Source organism: Sminthopsis crassicaudata, chromosome 3, assembly GCF_048593235.1.
Source record: "Sminthopsis crassicaudata isolate SCR6 chromosome 3, ASM4859323v1, whole genome shotgun sequence".
NCBI lineage: Eukaryota > Metazoa > Chordata > Mammalia > Dasyuromorphia > Dasyuridae > Sminthopsis > Sminthopsis crassicaudata.
The window spans coordinates 123256016-123281490 of record NC_133619.1 but is presented as its reverse complement, the minus strand read 5'-3'; the positions used below and the strand labels follow the sequence as shown (position 1 = coordinate 123281490).

The window sequence follows — 25475 nt, the reverse complement described above, 5'->3', positions numbered from 1 at the left end:
CTACATCAATCAGTGACAAAACATTTATTAAGTACCTACCCTGTGCCACAAAATTTGCTAAACACTAAGGGCACCAATCTAGGCAAACCATAGGTGAAGGAAGGCAAGAGGCAGAGATGAGAAATAAAGAATTCATTGATTCACTCTATAAGTTATTTAACACAAACCAGAAGGTCCATCATCCTAAAGGAGGAGGAAGCATTTCTTAGGCATCTATGATGTGTCATTTTAAGAAAGGGGATATAGGGACAAAAACAAAATAGTTCTTAACTTCTAGAAACTTAAGTACTAGAATCCTTTTTCTTTTTCTCTTTAAGATTTCAGCCTTTCTTTTGCTACAAGGCAATCATTCTATTCCTTCCTAATTGATTCAGTTTACCCTTCTACTTGGTGACAATTCCAATTCTGTTAACTGTACCCAAGGCTCCCAATAGCACTCATTCCTCCATCTTCTTAGCCAAGGACTTCACCTCATAGTTAATATGAGAGAGAGAGAGAGAGAGAGAGAGAGAGAGAGAGAGAGAGAGAGAGAGAGAGAGAAGGGATGAGGGAGAGGGAGATAATCTCTGTCTTTCTCTCTCTCTCTCTCTCTCTCTCTCTCTCTCTCTCTCTCTCTCTCTCTCTCTCTCTCTCTCTCTCACACACACACACACACACACACACACACACACACACACACACACACACAGCATTCTCCCTGGAGAATTTTACTCCCTTCACTCTTTCTCATCTCACATCACTCAGACATTTTTCTTTAATATGTCTTCCTTTATTTTAAATTCTCATAAAGAGATATTCTTCTTGCTAAGGCAAACAAACCCTCTATATGCTTCTTAAGCCTATCTCCTCCTTACTTTTCCAGAAAATTACTGCATCTCTAAAAATCCCACCCTTCATCTTTAACCACTCTACTGGCTCTTTCCCTGCTGCCTAAAAAAATCTACCCAAGTATACCCTCAAACTCCTCACTTGATACAATCATCTATGCCAGTATTGTCTCATTTCTTGCCTTTCCTTTGAGGCTAAATTCTTTGAGAAGGCCCTCTACAATCAAGGCCTCTATTTCCTTTCTTCTCACCTTCTAAATCCTCTGAAGTCTTGTTTCAGATTTCATCAAATTTCTCTTTCAAATTTATCAATGATTTGTTAATTGTCAAATCATAAGGTATTTTCTCAATCCTGATTCTCTGCAATTCTTGACACAATCAATCACTTTCTCCTAAATATCCTCTGTTCTCTAGGTTTTTGTGGTCCTTATCTTCTGGGTTTGTTTTAATAACAACAACAACAACAACAACAAAAAGCTTCTACAAATATTTTTGTAAGGTAGGTACACAGAAAATATTTAATAAATGCTTACTGATTGATGCTAGAAATGTAAAAAAATTTTAAATACTGTTCCTATTCAAAATAAAACATTGACCTCAGCATATTTTCTCATTTGGTGACATAGTTAAATACTTATTCTTTAAAATCATACTTCTATTTCTTTTTTAATGTTCTCTTAGAATTAATTCTGAATATTACTCTTGCTTTTCCTGAAGATTTTTTCTCTGGAAATGCATGATAATGATATTGATTATAAACATTTTAAAGAAAATCCTTATAGACAGGCACAGAGACTCCATCTCATTCAGACTTTCATATATCATTTAGAAACAGATGTGAAATAAAAATTATCTCCCATTTCCATATATTTGAGGTTTGGACAAACATATACAAACATCTTTGGGGAAAGAAAACAGGGAATTCTTTTTTAAATCTCACTATCATTTATTGATTTTAACCTGTTTCAAATGGGGGTCAAAAATATTTGTAGAAATAGGATAATATGAGAAAGCTTTCTGTCTCTTTCTCTCATTATCCCAAGCAATAAAAAAAGAAAGAAACATTGAGCCAGGACTAAATCTAAGGTAGGGACTATAGATTGAAGCTAGGAATTCTGTACCAGATTTTGCCTCTTTGGAAGTTAGATTCAATTGAAAACTCCTTATTTTTTACAGTATACACTTTTATTTCATGGTTTTCTGTGATTTCTATTTTTTTTTCTTATTCTGTCTCCCTCCTCTGTATCTGTCTCTCTGTCTCTCTGTCTCTCTCTCTGTGTCTCTCTCTCTCTGTCTCTGTCTCTGTCTCTCTGTCTCTGTCTCTGTCTCTGTCTCTCTCTCTCTCTCTGTCTCTCTCTCTTTGTCTCTCTCTCTCTCTCTCTCTCTCTCTGTCTCTGTCTCTCTGTCTCTCTCTCTGTGTCTCTGTCTCTCTCTCTGTGTCTCTCTGTGTCTCTCTGTGTCTCTCTGTGTCTCTCTCTCTCTCTCTCTCTCTCTCTCTCTCTCTCTCTCTCTCTCTCTCTCTCTCTCTCTGTCTCTTCCTCTCCCCTTTTTCTGTCTCTGTCTCTCTCTATCTCTCTCAATGTTTCCTTCTTCTCACTTGTAGTACAGAAAGCTTATAACTTAGATAAATGGAAGTACAGCAACAAATAATCTGCAAAAAGAATATGGGAGACTTGCCACAGCCAATTCTCAATATGTAACAAACAAGAAAAATGTTCATGACTGTTTGGTGCAAGTATAAGCCAGTGACCAGCTATCAAGCATTAGTCTGAATGATTTTTTTAAGAAAACTATCACTGATTTACAGTCAGCCAAAACTGTCCTTTTTCTATACGTATATTTATATATTACAATATGTAACATATGTATTGAATAATAATAATATTTATATTATTGAAATTAATAATTATATAGGTATAGATTCTATAAATCTATAAAAATCTATAAATTCTATAAATCTAGTTGTCTTCCCCATTAAAATGTAAGCTCTTTGAGGGGTGGGTCTGTGCTTTTGTCTTTATAACTTTAGCTATAAAGCTGGTCCATGAGATGTTCTTGATTTAATTTGAAATCATTTGTATTTTTTATTTAATTTCCAAAGGGATTTTTCCAGTAGCCAAAGATTAATATTGATAGTACTATTTACTGAGATCACAATTGTTCTACAATGCACCTGATTTGGTCTATTTTTCCAAATCAACAATTGAGGATGAAATAGCACCATAAATTATCCATGACCAACCATAACTGACTTAGCTACTTGTTTACAAATAGTATTCCTAAAGCTGCTTTTTCTTTTTTCTTTTCTTTTTTTTTAACAAAGGGCACAAAATTTGGCCCTCTGATTATGCAGATAAAAAACAGATGGATTTTTATCTGCTCGTTCAGAAGTGGGGGATGGGTCTAAGTGATCTGTGTGTTTTGTATATCTGTATCAGAGGACAATAAACTCATTGAATATGATTTTTTTTTCCAGGAAAAGAAAAACAAACATGGACAAAATCATCAAACATCCTTTCTAATGCCAGATGACCTCGATGGAGATTTAGTGCTAGATTTAAAATGCTTTGTTTACAGACAGTTAAGAATCACATAAATTTAAATTGTCAAAGAAGAAATGGTTTCCAAGAGCATCTACTAGCCCAGATAGCCCCTCCCCAGCCTAGCCGCATGAAAGGCCCAGAGGCAAATAGAAAGCCACAAACACAAATGCCTGTGGAGTCTGCCAGGAATCCAGACCCTGCTGCTGCTGCTGCTGCTGCTGCTGCTACCACAGAAAAACAAAATCTTCTACAACTTCATATCCAGAGTCTCCAAATGGTTATCAAACAGCAAGACCAAGAGTCTCCCACAGAGCAGATGATGCACCAAAGTGTCCCCTAGAGCATGGTGATTATTCCACCCTTGAGTTTAGAAATCCCTTTCCTACTTAGTTCCTCTGCAAAATCTAGAAATATAAAATGACTTAAGTTTTTAAAGAAAAAAAAATGTTGGGAATTTACTTTTCTGGACACTTGACCCCATTCCCATTAGTTAATAGACGAATGGATACCCAAGCATCGATTCAGCACAATTCCAGAGATGAAGGCACCCTTGCCTATTTGCGTCAATATTTGGTGTTGCTGTTGATAAATAAGTAATGCTGGGTAGGTATGGGCAACGGTTCTACATTTCCCTGATTGGTTCTGACACAGGTGCTCCCATGGACAATGAGGCTTACATGCTGAAAACGGTCAGGAGAAAACCATGGTTCCAAGCAGAAAACACACACACACACACACACACACACACACACACACACACACTCACACACTCACACACTCACACACACACTCTCACACCACACCCCCTCACAGATGCAGAATTCTGCACCTGTGTTTAGCATCGTTATTTCATTTGGTTTCTCTGAGGAAAAGCCAGGCATGATGTTCAAACTGGGAGCACCTGTGTTTGGGGCCAACTTGGACTATTTTTGTGGCCTGATTATAGTGGCTTTGCAACTTCCAGGGAAAACTTTTTCCCTCACTTGGATTTTTAGAATTTCAAAAGATAAAAAAAGAACTCAAAAATGTGCATTAAACTAGCTTTATTTATAAGAAGTTGTCTGTAAGAACAGCGCATTTTTTTTTCATTGATATTAGTTACCTATAACTTTGGGGATTTTTTGACCATAAAAACTATTATTTCATTGAAATAGGGAACTTCTGATGAGAAAATGCCTTCTAAATATAATATAAATAATTACTAATGCTTTGGTTGACTATCATTCAGAATTGGTACAATGTAAAGTCAGTATTCATGTTTGTGAAATAAAGAGTTCACGTAGTAGATGTAAATAACCCTTGTCTTCACACTTCTAATTGCTTTAATTTCAGCACAAAATCAAATGCATGAAAGGTATACATGTGAAACATATTAATGCACGAGAATTTATGTGATAAAAGACAAGCCACCTTTAGAAGTGAGATGGGAGAACCTTAAGAACTGGAACATTCTTTTGTTGGTCTTTCATTTTTAAATTACTAAAATTTAAACTACTAAGTTACTAAGAGGTAGTTCCATTTTAAGAGTATGCTATCAAATTTAACTACTTTCTAAAAATGCAATCTTGTTGTATCCCCAACCCTAAGTTAAAGTCAAAATCTGAATGCAGTTTTTTTCTATAGTGAACTTCATACAATCTGGTTATGACGTTCAATAAGCTGACAACAACAACAATGGATTCTTCCTTCTCTGCCTAATTGGGTTACCAACATAAAAAAATTTCCAGTTTAAAATAATAGCTTGTTTGCCACCGTAACTAATTCTCCATTCCCTAAGGTTTGGCCAGTGACAACTAAGACAAATCAAGAAGAATTTATCACTCAGAATCATGATCACAAGCCTAATTTTTTTTTTAAATTGCAGGCAGAACAATTAAATGGTATGTTCAAATTCTCCTAAAAATTGGCACTGGTAGATCCAGAAATTAAGAATATGCGTTATGCCAACCTAATGATATTCTTAATTTTTTCTAATGCCATGTATAGACACTTTCAAAAATTTACTCTTTCAGTTTATCTTACAGACTTAAAGCAAGGAGTGGGATGAAGGACAGAAATAGTTATCTTCCAAGATGTAAAATATGTTAATCAGTTTGACCAAAATATTATTAATAAATTAAGCTAGTAATGAGGTTCTGACCAAACAGATCCATTATTTAGACCTGTTATGTCTAAGAGCAAAAGATGTCAATCAAGTAAAAATGTATTAAATAAATATTGCAAATTTGGTGTCACAGAGAAGTTACACTAATATAAAAAATGTAGTGTCATAGTATCTGACTCCTAAAGAGTTACTTCAACCAACAATAATTCTATCTGATAAGTATTCAGAATTAAATCTTGTTTTATGTTTTTTTTTAATCAATTAGTTAAGTCTTTGATATGAATTCTACACCCTCCAGGCGTCAAAGAGATGCCTTTTCTTTTCTTTAAACAAAGGATTATTCTTCCTCAAAAGGGGTTTGTCTAGTTCTTTTATTGTTTTATGTCACACAAGGGAAAAATGCTTTTGAGGCATTACCTCTGAATTTAGCAGGGACGAGAGTTTACTGCTATATAATCATTAGTCAATGCAGTAGCTGAAACCTTAAACAAAAGAAAACAAACTACAAACAGGAAAGCATCCCCTAAAGGCACATCAGAACACCAGAGAGGGGAGGCATGGATTTCAAACAAGGCTGCCCAAGCATGTGCTAAATATTGCTGCTTCTGACTTTAAACAGCACACCAAGGAATACGGCATCACCTTCTAGGCTTTGAAACAGTTCTAGGAAGCAGGAGAAAAAAGAATGGGGAGGTTTAAGTAAAACCATTTTCACCTTCCTCTATCATATTAAATTTTATTTTCATAAAATTCTATTTCCCATCTATTAAGTTTTCTCAATATAAAAAAAATCTATTAGAAAAAAAAATATCCTGAAATCTCAAGTGTCGTGATCTACATTTTGTTCTGAGATACAAACTATTGTCATAGACAATTACTGCCTATAATCATTCTGAAAAACAGTAGAAAGCTTTGGACAGCATTTTAGTTAATCGTTCTGCCTTCAAACAGACTAACACATTAGACCCATTTTAGGTCACTAAAAGTAGCAAAAGGATTTGTGATTTATAATTTCTTAAGGCAAGATAACTTGAGGATTGCATTTTTTTTAAAATCTCAGCAATAGAAAATCCTAAAATGGCATGTACACTGCATGTAGAGGGAAAAAAATTCATTCATATTATTCTTCATATGAAAAGAAAAATATATTATGGGTAATAACATAAAGAGTTTTCACAATAAGTCTTTTCCTCTAAAATATTTTTTCTTAAAAATTGTATTGGACTTTAAAAAAATTTTTGCAATCACCTTTTGTGGATTGTTCTCATTTAAGTTTGTTAAAATAGAGATAATTAAAAGCTAAAACTATAAACCAGGGTAGTACTCCAGTCATTAATCAGCTTTTGGAAAGTTACTGGGCATTAGTTGGGGAGATTGAAATCTTAAACCATTTTTCCCTATATTATTTATTCCCTTATCTTTTATTGCTACTCCCTCCTCCAAAAAAGAAATATTCATTTCTCAGGGTACATGATCAAATAACTACAGGGGGAGTCAGATATCATGTAGCTAACATTTTAATATATCAAGTTCTAAAAAGTATTGATTTTATTGATTTTTGGTATTATATGACATGTGCAACATGTGACATAACATGACTCAGTGTGAAGAGAATTTAATACTCCCCAGATCCACATACCAAAAATATGAAGTCTAAAACTCTGACAGTCTGAAATGATATGATCAAAGATCACTTTGATCATTTATGAAGAGCAATGTATCACAATAGATTCTGTTCCCAAGTTAACATATCCTAAATAGGCTTGAGACTTTCTTTATGTTTTTAATTGAAACACAATTTATGAAGGAGCCCTGTAAGTCCCAATACACCATAACAGACTTCATTTTTCTTCTTGTGTCATGTTTCCACTGCAATTCATTGGAAAATTGCATCTGAGATTGGGCTGTGAGAATTCAAACAAGGGGAAGAAATTTTGTTAAGTGTCCTAATTAATCTATTCATTTTTTCAATCATGAGAATTAACTAAAGACATCTGGGAAAATTAGTATTTGGAAGGCCATGCATATTTCAGGTTTGGGTGGAGTTGATAGCTCACAGAGAAATGAATAGGAATGCAACAACAACAAAAAAAGCACTAATTAAGCAAATGGATAAAATGCTAGAACCATTTTAAGAAGGCATATTTTAATCATAAAAAGTCTAAAACTCACAAAAGCATATATAGAATATACATGTGTATATATGTATACACATTATGGAATATGCATATGTATATGGGGAGAAAAATCATTCCAATCATGAAAATAGTTCAAAATTTAAATGATTTACTTAATGAATTCTAGGGAAAAAAAATACTAATCTAACCAGAAAAAGACATCCACTTCTCTTTTCGATTTGGTTCCTTGTTTCATGTTGTTTTGCTTTTCCCTTTGAGATGTGGCCATTGAGATTGTGTCTACACAAGCAGACGAATTTTATCTTATTATAAAAGTTATAAAATATCACTTAGATATATGCTTGAGGTTAATAGCTGAATTTCCACACACAACTCCCCCCAACCCCAGCATATCTCCAAAGGAAAGAAAGAAAAACAGAATCTATCCACAAAAAAAATCTTCGTCTAAATTTAATTTGTTTCAACTTTACAATTTGTCCATCTATCTCTTTATCTGTCTGTCTCTCTATCCATCCATCCATTCATCCATCTATCCATCTATTTATAATACGGTTGCTAATACACACACAAAAAAATGCTTTGAGATTCTTGTGGAAGGGGTCCAATTCCCTACTCTTTATACAGATGAGTCACTCTTGAATCCTAAATGCAAATTGTATTCTGTATAGATAAGCATTAAAGTAATTCCTACTTAAAATACATCTTCTTTCCAAGGAATCTTAGAGTATACATTAAATGGCTTAGCTCTCAAAAAGTGTCCCCCAAAAGCCATAAAAAGTACTGCATATTACAATACTTGCAAAACTGGCTTTTTTTATAAGTTAATGATGTGGGATGAGAGATATTTCATCTTTTATACAGTTATTTGACAGTGATGAATTTAATTCATTCTATCACATTGAATGATACATTTATATTCAGTATGTAGTTTAAAATTTCATAAATGATTAAAGTCCCTGTCGTTTTAATTATAATATGCAGAGAGCAGCCAGAACTTATTTGCAAAGAATAATGTACAAGTCAATAAATTTGGTGAGTACTCCTGACAACATATAAATAATGACTTTAGAAGTATAACTACCTGTAGATGAAAACTAAATAACAAAGGTTCGTGTGTTGGTTTTTATGAACTAAATGGTCTAGCATCTCTTTGTTTCCAAATTTATTTTTTTAAATTGAAATTTTAATGCAATGCTAGTAAGTTGATTTCACTGCAATGTCCAGTATGGAAGGAAATATATGTGGCTAAGTCTCCACCCCTAGGCCTTAAACTATGATAGTCCAAAATAGATTCAGATCTAAATATATTCACTTTAAGTGGAGTAGAAACCTAAGTCTGCCTTGATAGAGACCTATTCCTAAGATTAAAACCAGACCCAAATTAACCATAGTAACATACTGGAAAAAGAAACCATTTGACATTCAACAATTCAATTTACTGAGCATTTTAAGGTGCCTGGAACTGCAAGATGCTGTGGCAATGCGAAAGAAGTTTGAATCCTGAGTCTCTGCCCTCAATGAACTTCCCTCTTTGGCAATTCCACTTGTCAGTAGCATCTGAAATCACTCCCTCCCTTTTCACAGATCCAAATTAAAAACAGCCAGCAGAGCAGAGACTGGACAATGTGACTAGCTTCAAGTTTTCTACAGTTAAATTCAGTCATTTTTTCCAATTGGGTCTGATTCTTTGTAACCCTGTTTGGGGTTTTCTTGGCAAGGATATTAGAAACGTTAGCGATTTTCTTCTCCAACTAATAAGAAAATTGAGGTAAATAGAGTTTAGTGACGTGGCCAAGGTCACACAACTAGTAAGTGTCTGAGGCCAGATTTGAACTCAGGAAGATAAGTCTTCTTGCCTCCAAGCCTGGCATTCTATCCATCACAAGACCTCGCTGTCTTCTACTACAATTAAAGAAGGGGACAAAATCAACCTTATACAGGAAGCTTAAACTCCTAACTGAACTCCAAAGCCTCTTAAACAGCCCTAGTGACCATCTGTGGGTAACTAAAGGATGGAAATAAGTTAGTTAATCCTTGGCTTGGAGATAGATCATCTAGTTTCCAACCCTACTATCACTTTCCTTTCATGCTTCTGCATTTAAAATTAGTAGTCAAGGAGCTAAGGTAAGAGAATCAAATTTGACCTTCACTTGATTTCTACCAGCTAAAGCTAAACTCTGCAAACCTATGATGTGGGGGAAAAAATGTGTTTTTTGTTAAATCAATGGTAATGAATTTATGAAAAGGTTTGTCTGTAGTATAGCTGCAGCTGGTAGTTTAGAATTTTACCTTTTTCTAAAGAGGAAAAAAAGAACAGAATAGGAAAGTAAATGTGCATTCATAATTATGAGCCCCAAACCTCCAAAGTGCTAATTTGAATGTCCTTTTGTTTTAACATCTTTTCTTCTCCAATCCCAGATTAATACTTTAATTCTTTAATTCAGGGCTCAACCTATCTGTGTCAAGGATTCCTTTGGCAATCAAGTAAAGCCTGTGGATCCTCAGAATCATGCTTTAATAAAACACATAGGATTAACTAAGACGATCAATTATGTTAAAATGCAGTTATCAAATATTTTTCAAAAAAAAGTCCACGAACCCTAAGTCAAGAACCCCAACTCTAATTCCATAATTAAGACAGGCTTAATCTGGATCTAGTTTATCCTTTTTATTTCACTTCTCCCTTCATTTTCTCATAATACTCAACCTCCCATCCACCCACAACTTGGAGATGAGAACCTTACATAATCCTGATTTCACAAACTGAGATGTATGTTAGAGTCAATTATTAAAAGCAAATGAGTTATTACCTCCCCTCACCTCCTCTCCTGTCCCATAAGCCTAGTATACGGTGGAAACAAAGACAGACCTTTAACTAGAGCAGTGCTGCTGGGTGCCACTATAATGAACTACAACCTACACTCTCTTAGGATTAATAAGACACCTGTCTTGAAAGTCACAGTCATATTGGTTTTTCAGGCTTACCCCTCAATACTTAAATTCTTGATGAAGTTCTTACTGTGCCAAAGGAACTTACTAACAAAGCCACTGAGTCAATTTAACCTAGTGAAACTGGACCCAGTAGACCGGGTTATCAGAGTTTTGTGTTGAGATAATTAGAGCACTAAAGAGAGCATATGGGCTGTCAGGGCTGGCACATGGCCTGCACCAGCTGTTACCTGGGTGCTTTGGAAAACCTACTGAACAGCATTTTGGACACCACACAGCTCTGTGTAAGTTTTCCAAGGTTTCTAGTGGGAGTTCTTCATAATAAATTTATTTCCTGTATAAGAGAGGATCACACCCAATAATGTAACTGGAACAAGCATGTTCTTTTTTTTTTTCTGGCAAATACAGTATCACCAACTAAAAGGAGGAAGCAATCAGCAACTAAACAACTAAACAAGAAATTCTCAGAGCAGGGAGCCTGAGGAAGGATGCTCTTTTTAAACAGATCAACTTAACCAGTCATGAGGTGGTGGTGATGTTATTGCTGCTGTTGCTGCTATTGTTAAAAATCTAGAAATAACCTCCTGCAGCAGATATTGCTGGGGAATTTTAGAGTTATTTGGATTAATCCCATTCCTGTTAGTATACATATATCAAGAAAATAGTCTTCCAAAAACAGGATACCAAGTGTCAGCCAAAGTCTCATTAGAACAACATTTACTTATTTAATGTATATATAACATATATATTATATGCATATGATATATACCTCCCTTTGCAAGTTTATATATACATATATATGTATAGATATATAGAGATCACACTACTGAAATATAGTCATTTCTGACCATACCTGAAAGTACATAGTTAAAGACAGGAAAATAATCTGATGTACTTGAAGATACTTTTAATTTCTATAAACCTTTATTAAGCATCTCCTGTGTACAAAGTATTAGGGAGCTGCATACAAAGATCAAACACTTCCTATATTCAAAGACTTTACAGGGTTTTCCATACAGATTTACAAGAAGAAACTTCCCTCTCGAAACAAAGCTAAACCAGCAACCATAGGGTTTAATTACAGCACTTGAATATTCTCATGAGACCCTTGGTATTAATTTTCTCAAACTGGACATCATTTGTTCAGATAAGTTTTCTTTTTTTTTTTTTTTTGTTTAGAAAGGTAGTATGGTACAGTGGAAAGATTGCTTGTATTGGACTGAGAGTAAAATAGGATTTGGGTTCAAGTACAAGTCCTTCCACTATTACCTGGATAACCTTCAGCAAATCACTTTACCTCTCTCTGGGACTCTACAGTTTCCTCAGCTGTGATATTGGGGTTGAACTAGAAGAAGTCCATTTCATTTCTAAATCTGTGATCTGATCAGTGCCAGCCTCACAGAACTCCTCATTCCTCCTAAAGGTTTAACTAGTGATTAACTATTAGGACACAGAGTTCTAATGGATCCTAGGTTCTCATTAAAGCGGGTATTTCCTCCAATAATGCATATCATGATGAATCTCTCTCATTCTGCAGTGTTTTGCTAGTTTTCCACAAATTTGCCATCTAGGGTCAAGGGAACCAATTATCATCCACAATTTCATGTTTAAGTTAAAAATCTGGAATCCCTTTGGAAAACTCATATACCATAAATTCAATGCTTATTTATCTCCACTCTACAGTTTCTATTCTCAAAACCTTAAAAACCTTTCAGTTTAACTTTAAGATAAGAATTTTAATATAAGTTGAGCTTACAAAACTGGTCTAATTCAATGAATCAAACTTCACACTTTTTGGAGCAATGGAATTTGCTTTCATTTCATTTCACTTATTTAAGAATTGATCACAGTCAGAGATCAGGTAGAGAAAATTCAAGTGCAAACTCCAGCATTTCCAGAGGGGAATCTGATTTGGGTTCACTCACTACCCTTTCCCTAATCCCCATCCAAAAATAAAAAGCCATGTTTCAGTGAAATGAGTGCCTTTTCAACTTGGAAAAATTCAGTCATTAAGTTTAAATTTTAAAAATCTATGCCTTAAAAACATTTAGGACATTTAGAAAACCTCCTGCATTACATCAAAGTAAGTGCATTATCACATTATATTTTGCAAGCTTTAGCAAATAAAAAAATCCCCCAGAAGAATCTTAATTCTTATCTATGGAAAACATTAAACTGCTAAGCGCTAACAACTGGAATTAGTCCTTAAATCTCTAATGAGAATAATAAAACATGAGTGCAGTTTGTGCTGTAACTTGATAAGGCCTGAATTTACTTGCTGTTAGTAAAAGTTCCTGAACCAGCAGTATGGCTTTTTACTCCCTGAGGTATGGGAAACAATATCTGTCCTTTAGGAGCCTCCTCTGTGGTAAGCACTTCTTATCTGTGCTATCAAAGGACTGAGATAGCAATGTAATATCTAGTAACAGCAGCTTTATGAGAAGATCCATTACTGATTTAAATCAATCTAAAGCAGATAGTTCTGCTTAACCCATTCTTAGTAAAATGGATCCTTTTGCACTGATGTGCCAGCCTCCCCCCGCCCCATACCATCACCATCCTCAGCTTTTAGTGTATTATGACATACCATGAACATCCATGGACAGAAATGCCCCAAATGTCAAATGCAGTTTTTAATACCATAAACGAAATTACATTTTAGTGGAATACAGTTATCCTCAAAAACAGGGAAATTTGGGCTACTGACCAAAGAAAAAGCTAATTTTAGTTAGGGAGATCGGTTCAGCATTCATACAAAGCAGGAGCTTAATGAGCCTATTAGCAATCTGCAAAAGCCCAACAACTTGCTTTGAGAAATGCAAGGATGAAATAATTCTCTCTTTCTACACTCGGGGAATTTTTTACAGGAGCATTTGCTAGAATGCAAGCCTCACTGTTTATAGGGACAGGTCAGCATAAATTTCAATGGCTGGAGGTAAATTAAGTCTTGAACTTCCAGAATCAAGCTAGCTGGATCACAGAAGTTCAAGTACAATCAATACTTTAATAAGCAATAAAGTTAGAGGATATGGAGAGTTTTACCTGTTCTGTGTTAAAAGCATACCTTATATCTTTAACACTCAAGATAAATGAACACTAAAGCTATATTATTCTTATTCCTAGGTGGAAAGATGAAAATAGTCATTTAAATAAACGGTCTTGTCAATGTATATTATATACATATACTATGAGTATTTATTAAATATACATGCAAATAAAGAGGGGAGAAGAGACAGAGTGGGGAAGAGAGAGAGGAGGGAGAAAAAAAGAGGAAAGGAGAACTCTCGGAAATTAGGGATAAGAATTTTTGAGTTGTATGGAACCTTAAGGATCATTTCATCCAACTTCACCATCACTCTCAACTCAATACTGTTCTTCATTCAAGATCATACAAGTAGATAGTGACAGAATTAGAACCCAGATCTTCAAGTTTCCAGTTCAGTATTCTTCTTTCCACACCATGTTCCCTAAGTCATGTATTTGTGTATGTGATGTATGTGTGCACGTGTGAGTATACAGTAGTAATTACATGGTGGAAATAACTCTAGATTAGAAATCCAATTAAGTCCAATAAGCATATATTATATCTAGTAGATATAAGAACTTTCATGTATTGAAGGAGAGAACATGCACCATAAAGATGCATGATACCTGCCTGTACAAAATTTTAGAAGTTCATGCATACTATAAATTCATATAGATCTCTCTATATACTCTTTGGTAGTTTCTTTAGCCAATAATTTATCAGAATTATTAACAATTTAAATCATGTGTTTTAATATTTATATTATTTTACAATTATTATTAATGTTTTATTTCTATATCAATTATATGTCTGCATGAAATCTCAAGATCAAAATGCCAATTACTTGTATTTTAATTTTCTAAAGATGAGCTAATCATGATTATATTAATATATGTTACATATGTATATGTATATGTATATTTGTGTGTTTATGTATATGGCCCTTAAATACCCTTTACTCTTTTCTAGAGCAGATTGAGCAGGTTTTGTTATTAGGGAAATTGTATTAATTAGAATACCTTCAGAAACTTAAAAAATCTTGTAATATTACCATTTTTGTCATAGCTTCAGTTTTTAATGTTAAAAATATATTTAAAATATAATTATGACACTTTGTATTAAAGGTTAGAAGGTTTTTCTTACCAATACTTATAACATATTTACTAGTCTATTAGCAATATTGTTTTGTTTTTTTCCAGCATAGCAACATCTGACTTCCAACGGATGTTTTCTCCAGTCAGTTTTCTAGAGTAGATTTAACTTTAATTTATTTCCGTTCTGTGAAGACAACTTAATTTGTTACAGAGAGAATTAATTGTCTTTTGTCTTTTAAAAAATAAAGGGGAGAAAACCTCTATAAGTCATTATATACATATATATGTATGTATGTGTGTAATATGTGTTTGTATGGATATATGTATATACCAGGCATTTACTTTTAGAGTAAGGACAAAGCATGATTTCTAGACAACCAAGATCAACATTTAAATACTTTCCATTAAAACAACTTTTTATCAGATTTAACTAGTGGCATGTCATTGATATTCTTTCTCAGGTAATGAACCCATACAATAATATCTTTCTAAAAACATGTGCTTATTATAGTAGCCATAAGTGAAAGAAAATGCACCTTTTATACTTTTGAATTGGAAGAACATTCCCTGTTTACCAACTTTCTAGAGAGAGAGATAAGCCACTCTTCTCTCTCCCTCCTCCCTTACCCCTCCTCAATTTATCATAGCTACCCATGTGTCTGCTGGTACATTGCATATTTCAATCTCCAAACTGTTTCACCTGAACACGTCCAATAACTAAAGTGAAGGCGACCACCTAGAGAACCATAATAATGGGCTTCCCCTAGAGAAAACCACACAGAATTTCTGTTCACTCCTTTCATGTAGCAATAGCATGCAAGATATGATGTGATTCATTTTTTTTCTTTTGATAAGATGTAAAAGAAATATCAAAAGAATTCAGAGACATTTTCATTTTCTTAGAATAAGATGAAATGTAAGAAGCTGCTACTTAAGCAACAGGATTTTTTTCTCTGGCATTTTCAGTTCATAAAATGAGAAAATTACTTTCTATTATTCTTCTTGTTTGATATATAAAAACAAGACTCAAGGTCTTTATGCATTTTTAACATTTTCAAATTAATATGGCTATCTTTGTGATAGTTAAAAATCAGGCCTAAATAGAATGGATATTAGCTGTCATTCCACTTATCACTAGTCATTTGTTTATCAAATTAACAAAATATAAAATAGGCAGCAGAAAATAGAATACCTGATAATGTTGCATCACTTTATGTAATATATTTTTGAATGCCCCAATGTAGATAGGTGATAAAAAACAAAAGTAATATTTTTTAAATGGAAACACTCACATACGAATTTACATAAGCATGCTTACAATTTATTTATTTACCATATAGATTTACAGGGACAATCTTCACTCTTTTGTGTCATTTAATCAAATTTTACAGGAAAGTTCCAAATTTCAAGGTTATTTCTAGGACTGCAAATTTGTAAATTATATATTGTAATCATTTCATTGTAGAGAGCTACAACATTCATCTTGTATTTCAATTTTTGCATTTTCCCCACTCATTTAAATTGGTGAAGATGGAAGCAGTCTTATTTAGTCGCCAATAGAGAGGAAACCAGGATGTTTTTCTTTTAAAGTGGGAAATATGAAACATTTGTTTAATGACCTACAGCTATGACTTTCTCCTATGTCCTATCTCTCCAATGTTTAACTCTCACATATGAAAAAACATGGGTTCCATAACATATTTTAAACCAAAACATCATTAAACCATGTAGTGTAGCCCTGCCTCTGACTGCAAAATGCATGCTGATAGAGAACATCATATCTTAACAATGGCATTTTATATCAATGATTTATTAGGAAAAGTTTGCTGCTTAAAAGTCCTCTCGCTTTATCTGACAAATAGATCCGTTTTCCTTGCCAGGTTTCATCAAGGTAATTACCAGGCATTTGACATTATACCCTATCATTCTAATATTCCTTTTCCATTACACACTACAATAACCCGGAATTCCAGGGGGCCTTATAAAGAAGAACAGTTTGGAATGTGGAATACTGAAAAATCTGTAAATAAAGCAAGGGACGGCTTTGCATCTTCAGTTACACTCTTCCCGACCCAACTCTGACAAAGTGAGAGCAACAGATCTATGAGGATTTTCATCCTCCAAAATGTCCATTTGAATGAACTTTGGCTTTTTATTTATGCTGCACAGGGCTACCAGATTTAAATCCAAATCCCTGATACTTTTGATACAATTCCTTGCCTCCTTGTCTCCCCTAACCCCCATCACCCCACAAACAACAATTATTAGTACCTTCACATAGTAAGGAAGGTAAGTAATAATACTAAGCAGGCTCCCAGTTAAATGCAGCCTAGTTCAGACAGCGTAATAATGATGTCATTAAGAGTCTGAGCTGAATGGGACTCAGACAGAACTGTTGTATAGCTGCAGACATAAATCTGAAAGAACTTTTTGGCTACATTCTCAGACTTACCTTGAGAGATATTTAGGAGCTCCCAGCAAAATGAGTTGAGAGAAAATGCCATCAAAAGGAGGAGGTCTGTAGACAGAAGACAGTGATATAGGCCCTACAGGGGCATTCTTCTATGATACAGGAAGAAACAATTTGTTAAATGGATAAACTAAGAGAAATCATCTCTGAAGAAGGAGAAAACAGAAAACAAATAAACCTTAATTCTAGCACAAATAAATGAGAGAAAGGCAATTGTGGGACTGCTCAAAGCCTTTTTGCTTAGCTGAATGAAAGCAATCCCTAAGACTGAATGGGTAATGAGATCCTGGCTCCTGAGATTTTAGCTTTCTTAATCATGTTCATAATTAATTCAAGAACATTGATAATTTCATTACATTCTTTTTGTCTTATCAATAAATGATGTGCCTGCACTTTTGGTCCTGTGTACAGGGAGAGAAGAGATGCTTTGGGTAATATTGCACTAGGAATAGTGGATATATATGATCCAAAAAAGGTGAAGTGGTAATTATTATCCTTGACCAGGCTTCTATTATCAGAACATGATGACAAGCAGCTACAAATAATTAATAAGCTTTTTATGCAGAAATGCAAAGCCTTTGAAGAAAAAATATGCTGTAAGTAGGATTCCTTATTGAAAGATTATGTACAGAGCAAAGCATGCTCCTTCAGAGAAACGCTTCAAAATGGGACTACTCACAGGAACGCCTGTACTGCAAATCCAAAAAGAAAATCAATAACTTGTTTAGCAGGATATCAATTTTTTAAACTGCCAAACTTTTCCTCATCTTTTGGATTTCAAAAGAAACATGTCCTTCTACTTGTCCTCCTAAAGGCATTTCCAGTATCAACTTACGATGGATGCGAAACTATACTATCCACTCAGTAAATTCTTTTTTTTTTTTTAAGCAAAGACTGAAAGCTATGTCATTATCTGTCAGTCATCATCAAAGGGGCAGTGTTCCTTTAGGGTTTTCTCTTCACCCTGTGTAATTTTCGCAAAGCGATCACTCATTAGTTTTCCAATCCATTTTCAAGGGATTGGATAAAATATTTAATACCATTTGATAGCGTCCTATGGACAGACAAGAGCATCTACAAAATAGCTTGGCTAATTAATACCAAATTTGCAGCTGGCATGTTAGGAAGAGTTATAAAGCAAATGCCACTTGAATGTTTGAATTCTTCCAAGAAGGAACAAGCATAAAATCTCAATTTTAGTGTAAAAGCGTCTCTGCAATCAGCCATGCTTCAGCTTACATCAGTGATAAGCAAGTTGGGTATTTTCTAAGGAGACAAGTTTATTCAGGCTTTGAAAGAAGAAATTACAATTTTCAGCTGCAATTTCTGGGGGATACTAATCCATAAATACATCTCTGAAATAAAAGTGCTATTAGAGATGCGCACAATTTATGCAAAACTGAAAAGTATTCATGTTGGCACTTTGATCTGATTACGAAACAAAATAGTCTTTGAGAAGATACTGCAGAATCACTTAGTAAAGCAAGCTGTTGCCCATGACATTGATATATGGGACAGCAATGATGTATATACTGGGTGGCCTTATCAGTAAATCATTGACTCTATTTACTTCCCCAAGGAACTAGACCTGTCCCTGAAAGAGAACTCTTTGTTAGAACCATCAGTAAGGGATTAATATTGGCAAAACATTCAATTTGGATATGGGCCCACAGAAGATTCATAAAACAATAATTTAATAAGTTTACAGACAAAGATTTAGCACATTGGCGATGTTCTGTTGCCTAGAGAACATTAAGTTGGGTTTTTTATTATTATCATAGCACAATTATTTCTCTGTGAATTCAATTCCATGGATTTTATTCACCAGTAACCCATTTTTCAATTAAAGAAATATTTCTGGGACATGATATATTTTGAATTGCTAATATAACTTTCAAAACACAACTTGCAATGAACATAAAAAAACTTTCTGTACCTCATTATAAGATGGCCTCTTTGTGAGCTACAATATAAAAAAAGTAGGTAAAAACTGTCATACATGTATATGTATCTCTCTATATGTATAAATATACATATATAAAATTTGATGAGCCAATGCTCATCAAATGATGAGTAAACATTTTACATAGAATAAGTCAGGTTAAATATATATCATGTCAATAATCGAAGCTAAACATATCAGCCATATATCAGAGACTAAGAGCTTATGGCAAATGGCACTTGTATAATTACAATTGAGTTCCTGTTTGCTTGAATGTGAGAGCAGAATAGTCAGTCATGGAATTCTTCATTTTTACACAACTTTCATGTCAATAGAGACAACTCCAATGATGACTTTATAAACCTTAACACTTCATCAAAGATTGCTAGAACTGGGATTGGCTTTAAAGACATATTATTTTAGTTCCTACATTTGATTGGGGAATGGTTGAACAAGTTGTGGTATATGATTGTGATGGAATGCTATGCTATAAGAAATGATAAGCTCAATGATCTTAGAAAAACATTGAAAGACTTGCAGAAAATAATGTAGAGCAAAATGAGCAAAACCAAAAGAACACTGTATATGGTAACAGCAATAATGTTTTAAGAAGGACTTTGAGCGAATATCATTTTGACTATTATAAATACCCAAATTAACTATAAAGGACATATGAACAAAGATACTATCAGCAATCAGAGAAAGGATGGATAAATATATATGTGAAGAATAATAATTTTACATATATATGCACACATACACATACACACATATACGTGTACACATGTATATACATATATGTCTAATAGTAGCCAACTGTAGGGCAGGAGGGAGAAAAAAATTATATCTTTTTATTTTATATATTTAAAAAGAATAGCAAGTTGAAAATAACAGATTTGCAACTTTATGTACAATAAACTTCTTATTATACTGTATAATGAAAATGCTTGTTTTATTTCATAAATTAAAAAAAGAAAAAAAAAAAAGAAGCACTCTCAATTAACTGCTCTTCTTAGTTACTACAAAAAAAAAAGTCTTAATTGCTCAATTTATTGGCCTTTTTCTCAGTTCTTATACTCCTTGAAATTTCTAGGGCACTTGACCTTGTTGATTTCTCTGTCCTCCTTAGATATGTGATCTTTCCTAACTTTCACTTCTTGGAACCCCTAGGTTCTTTCAAGACTTATCATTAAGTGCCAACACCTTACAAGAAGCCTTCCCTGATTCCTCCAGCAATTAGTAGCACCCCACCTCCCCAAACATACACATGTACACATTAAATAATTATTTTGTATTTTACTTTGCATGTATTTTTTTATTTATAAACAAATATTCCTGAGGACAGGGATTATTTCATTTTTGAATTGAAGATATTTGTCCAAAGTCATGCAGCTAGTAAATGGGACCTACGTTATGATCATAGGTCAAAAGCTAAAAGGAACTTAAGAAATTAAGTGTTCCCATCCCTCTATTTTACTGGATAAGTGACTTTTCTAGGGTCACAAAGGATGGAATTGAGGACAGAGAGAGGCCACTCAGGGTCATATGCTCTTTCTGCTTTACCACAAGGAACTCAAAACTTAGGTATCATGATTCCAACTCCATTACTAAATATTGTACTAACCAATAATTTTCTCTGACAGATTTTAGTCTGATTTTCAGTCAGAATGTCTATTTTCTCATTTTAAGCAATATTGTTCATCATTCTATATTTGTACAAAATTATACTTGTCCTAAATGAATTTGCAATCACTAAACTATAAGTACCTCATTTCCCTGCTATCCCTTTTTTGAATATTCTCTGACTTGGCAATATCTTTCTTAAAATGTAGTGCTTTAACCTGAACACCATATTCTCAGACAAACATCTGTTTGGCTGAGTCAGAGTAACAGCAGTACCATCCCCCTTCATTCACTGTATCTCTTTCAGTGCAGCTTAAAATCTTCTATTAGACAAAGTTTGGCTGGCCTTTATTTGTCATTGCTGACTTATACTGAGATTTGCAAGTTAATTAACTAACGCTACCAAATAATGTTTAAAATGAATTGCTATCCAACCATACCTCTATATCTTGTACTTGCCAAGTTGTTTTTTTTTCACTGAAATGCACAATTCATTAACTCAATCTTATTCAAATCCAGCATTGCAGTTTGTCAAAAATCCTTTCAGGCTGTGTGACCTTGGGAAAGTCACCTAACCCCAACTGCCTTGCAAAACAAAAACAAAGAACTTCTTTTAATTCAGGATACGATCATTTAGTATGTCAGCTCTTCATCTCCTCTTTGTGTCATTTGCATATTTGATAAGTAGGTCATCCATGTATTTACTCTTGAATTACCATTAACAAAATATTTTAAACCACATTTTCTAAAATTTTAAACAGCACAGAGGAGAAAATGGAAAATTCCTCACATCCTTTACTTACTCCACTAGAGACTTTCCTCCCATTTTGAAGCTACCTGGTACGTATTTCTCCATTGTCCAAATGGAAACATGCAAAAATTCCCTAAAATACTTTTTTGAAATTCTGAAATTTTAAACTGAACACAATCTTCCCCCTGCCTTGCTACGTGACTCAAAGTCTCTGGGCTTTTACTACCATTCAGAGTTTCTAAGTGATAGTTTTGAACTTAGGAATTAGGAAAATCCTCAATTCAAATTCTTCCTCTCATGGTTAGTTAATTGTGTGAACACAGGCTAACTTGTCTAATATTCACTTTCCTCATCTGTAAAACAGGGATAATAATACTACCTGTAGTATCTACCTCACAGAGGGTTGTTATGAGGTTCAGGTGCATCAATTTATATATATATAAAGCACTTTGCAAATTTTCAAGTGTTATATCCATGTTAATTGTGAGTATGCTACCACCATCTTCCTTTCTGACCAACATCAGCAGCTTGTACCATTTGCCTGATTATAACATAGGCAGATGCGAAGGTTGAGACACAAATCCAAGCACTGTGTTTTAGGTGAGTTGAATGAATATTCTCTAAGCCTGAAATGTTAACTATGACAGACTCTTTTTATCCTCCTTTGGAATTAAATGCACGTGTTTTGTGACAGGCATTTATTATTGGTTTTAGATTTATTTTGTTTTATTCTGCTGCTTTGCTTTTGAGTTCTAGGCAGTTTCAGTTATTTAAAATTTATTTAAAATGACCATTGAATAGAAGAATCACAATATTTTAGAATTCCAGAGCTTCAAATTACTTTTTAGAAGTTATATGAGATTCTGCAAATCACACTCAAGAAATGTGTTAGTACTATAAAAGCACGGTGATGTGAGAAAGAACCATGACCAATATTTACCTGATCTCCATAGTTACACTCTACTTTTACTTTTACCAATTTCTTGCTCCCTGCACAAATCTAAGTCTGACTTTCATCAAGTATGGATGCGATAATCTAAAAAATAAGTCACTGTTGTTATATGGTTCCCTTAACACATCCAGAGGAGATGCTGATACATTTAGGCTGGTTTTGATTCATTTATTTCCTATAGCAATGGTTTCCTGAGAGGGGAGAGTGGAAAGGATGGTATTCCCAATGAACTTCTTCTTAGCATTTTAAAGACTTTACTTTCTGTGCCTCAATGCCTCTTATTTTCCCTTCAATACTAGGAATATTACATGACTTGACTTTCCACAGTAAATGGGGTCTAGATCAATTAAAAGAGAAATGACCCTTCCCCACATCTCCTCTTTCTACATCATGCTTGCCCCCCCATCAAGTGACTGTGAGAAAAAAAAAACCCTACTTCTATTGATTACTCAGGTCTCCAAGGATTATATGACTATATATCCATAATTCATGTACAGACACATAAATATATGTTCTCATATAACACATTTTATATAGATTCATAACTACTCATTGTAATTGTGTTCCCCTTTTTCTCACATCCTTCTCTTCTCACAGACCATCTTTTTAAGAACCTCACTTAAGCCTACTCTTTTATGCTTCCTTAAGTTATATTCCCTCCCTGCCCCCAATACCAGGTCTCCATGGTCTCTCACACCTTATTCTTTCTGCTGACAACTTGGCCAATCCTCATTCCTATTTAATTTGCCCTCTAAAACAAATTTCTCACCATGTTAAATCTCAGGTCATGATCTTTTTTCCTTTTGATCATCCAACCTCCCAACATTTTCACATTTAAAGTTCAATCTAAATAGATATCTAATAATGATGACTTTAAAAGTCAAATATGGAAGATAAAATGATTTTCAAAAACATCTTGGATACAAATAGGCCTGTTTTACTATAATGATGCTTATTTTTATCAAAAAGATATTGTGAATAATAGCCTATGGCTTAGATAACTGAGAATAATGATAGTGAGATTCAGGATGAATTACATATTTATTTTTTATTTTACATATTACTTTGACCAATATTTCATTTGAAAAGATAGCATAGCATGCATGTAGTTATCCAAATGTTCTCCCTCAGTGTTCTTTGAAATAAAAATGAAAGGGGGAAAAAAAGAATATTTGACCGACCTGCTACCAATTTAATTAGTCTTTACCAACTAATAAATTTTCAAAGAGAAGGGAATAGTTAGAAAGATACTATATACTCATCATAGGAAAAAGAAATGTATTATACTTATGAAAGTCAAATTTATTATACTTATGAGATCTTTCCCCTGGCCTGACATTTTGGGTTTCTTTCTATATATACAGTGACTAGCCAAGAAGAACTTTAGAGAAGCAGGATTTCTGGGGAAAAAAATGGTTCAGTGAGTGAGTTGTGAGATCAAGTCACTCCCAAATCACCTTCAAACAACAACTGACCCAAATAAAGTAAACGAATAACAAAGAGCAGAAAGAAAAGTAATCTTCACAAGGATAATTCCACAAAGAAAAACACAAAAAGCAAAGAAAGTGAAAAATGAGCAAGTACAAAAAAAGCTCTTCTACAATGCAGAAATATGGAGTAAAAGGACTTGAGGAGACATCTAAGGAAGAAAGAAATAATATGTCATTGTCTACAATAGCTAGTACACCAGAAAAAAGAATGGAACAAGCACAAGAGCGGTTGAAAATTCTAACAAAAGAATTAAAAGATGAAATAAGGAATGAAATTAAAGTTCTTAAAGAAAAACTTGAAAAAAGAGCCAGTGTTTTAGAAGAAAGACTGGAAAATTTTAATAAAAAGTTGTGCATTCTGCAAAACAAATTAGAAGAGATAGAACTCCAAGATGAAGATATGCAAACTGAAATATTAGAGCAAAGTCAAATGAAAAAATTAGAAAATCAACTCAAAGAAGAATGTTGGTTCTTCTCTTCCTAAGGCTCCCTTCCTTCAATTCCAGTCTTCTGGGCCTTTTTATACTCAGGCCCAAATGTCAACAACACCAAAAATAAAATAACTGAAAAAGTGGAAAATGAGGAAATATATTTAGCAAAATATGTTCAATTTCATTCCCCTAAATGAGAAAAAAGTAAAAAAAATGCATACTTGCATTTCCCCTTACCTTAGGAGTACGATCTTTCTCAAGAGAAGAGAGGATAGGATGGGATTAGGGAGTTTACTTGAAGACTATCTGTTATGCCTCCAATTTTTCATTCTTTTCTCCTGAAACTCTGGCTATACAATTCTATTTCTTTGTCCAAACAAAAAAAATTTCCTACATATCTATCTAAGGTCACAATGCCTGTTGGGTTGCCTTGGTGATATAGCTCATCCCTGTACTAATAGGACCTGAGGATGAAACTTAATTCTATTCTATTCCTCCAGGTCCTTCCTCTCTCCTCCACATAATACTTCCAAAGTGATTGTTCAAATCTTGAAGTCTCCAATGAGACAGTGTTTGTAACCTTATTCTTTTGCTCTTTAGAAATGGAGAAGGTCAGAGTATCACAGTAGAGAAGCCATGTGCATCCTGTGACCATTAGTTTAATATACAAAAAGGAATTTTCTACACAATGCATATATAAGCTTACTTGTAGGCAAGAGTATAATTTATAGAACCTCCTATTAAACAAATACAGTTTAATGTGAAAAACATTTCTCCCCCTTTCGCCCCCTTGGTAAAATACAATATTACATATATGTATATATATATATACACATATATATATATATATATATATATAAAGAGAGAGAGAGAGAGAGAGATACAATACAATATAACTTTCATTATAATGAACATTGACTAAAAGGTTTAGAGAAATTTATTGTTTATAGTGCAGGAAAGATATAATCTAGATATATTTACATATAAATTCAGTTTTTAAAAGAATTGATTTAGTACCATTTAAGTGTAAGGCATTGTTCTGAGTTCAGGTATATAAAGACAAAAACAGGGCATTATTTGTCCTCAAGGAGGCTGTATTCTCTTGAAAAGAAATACGTATGAAGGGAAGTAAATAT

The 25475-nt window shown here is 33.8% G+C and overlaps 2 long non-coding RNA genes across 2 annotated transcripts in view; one reads left to right on the top strand and one right to left on the bottom strand.

The window, feature by feature from the left end:
- LOC141560700 (uncharacterized) overlaps positions 1-24677 on the bottom strand; it is a 151941-nt gene extending 127264 nt beyond the window's left edge. Inside the window, exons 1-3 of the long non-coding RNA XR_012487785.1 lie at positions 24577-24677; positions 21156-21300; positions 17133-17198 (exon numbers count right to left, since the gene is read on the bottom strand). This is a non-coding gene — a long non-coding RNA (uncharacterized LOC141560700). The remainder of the gene's footprint in view (positions 1-17132; positions 17199-21155; positions 21301-24576) is intronic.
- On the top strand, positions 21928-24487 carry LOC141560699 (uncharacterized). The gene is made up of 2 exons (XR_012487784.1): positions 21928-22066; positions 23783-24487. It is a non-coding gene; the product is annotated as an uncharacterized LOC141560699 (long non-coding RNA).
- Positions 24678-25475: the final 798 nt, after the last annotated feature.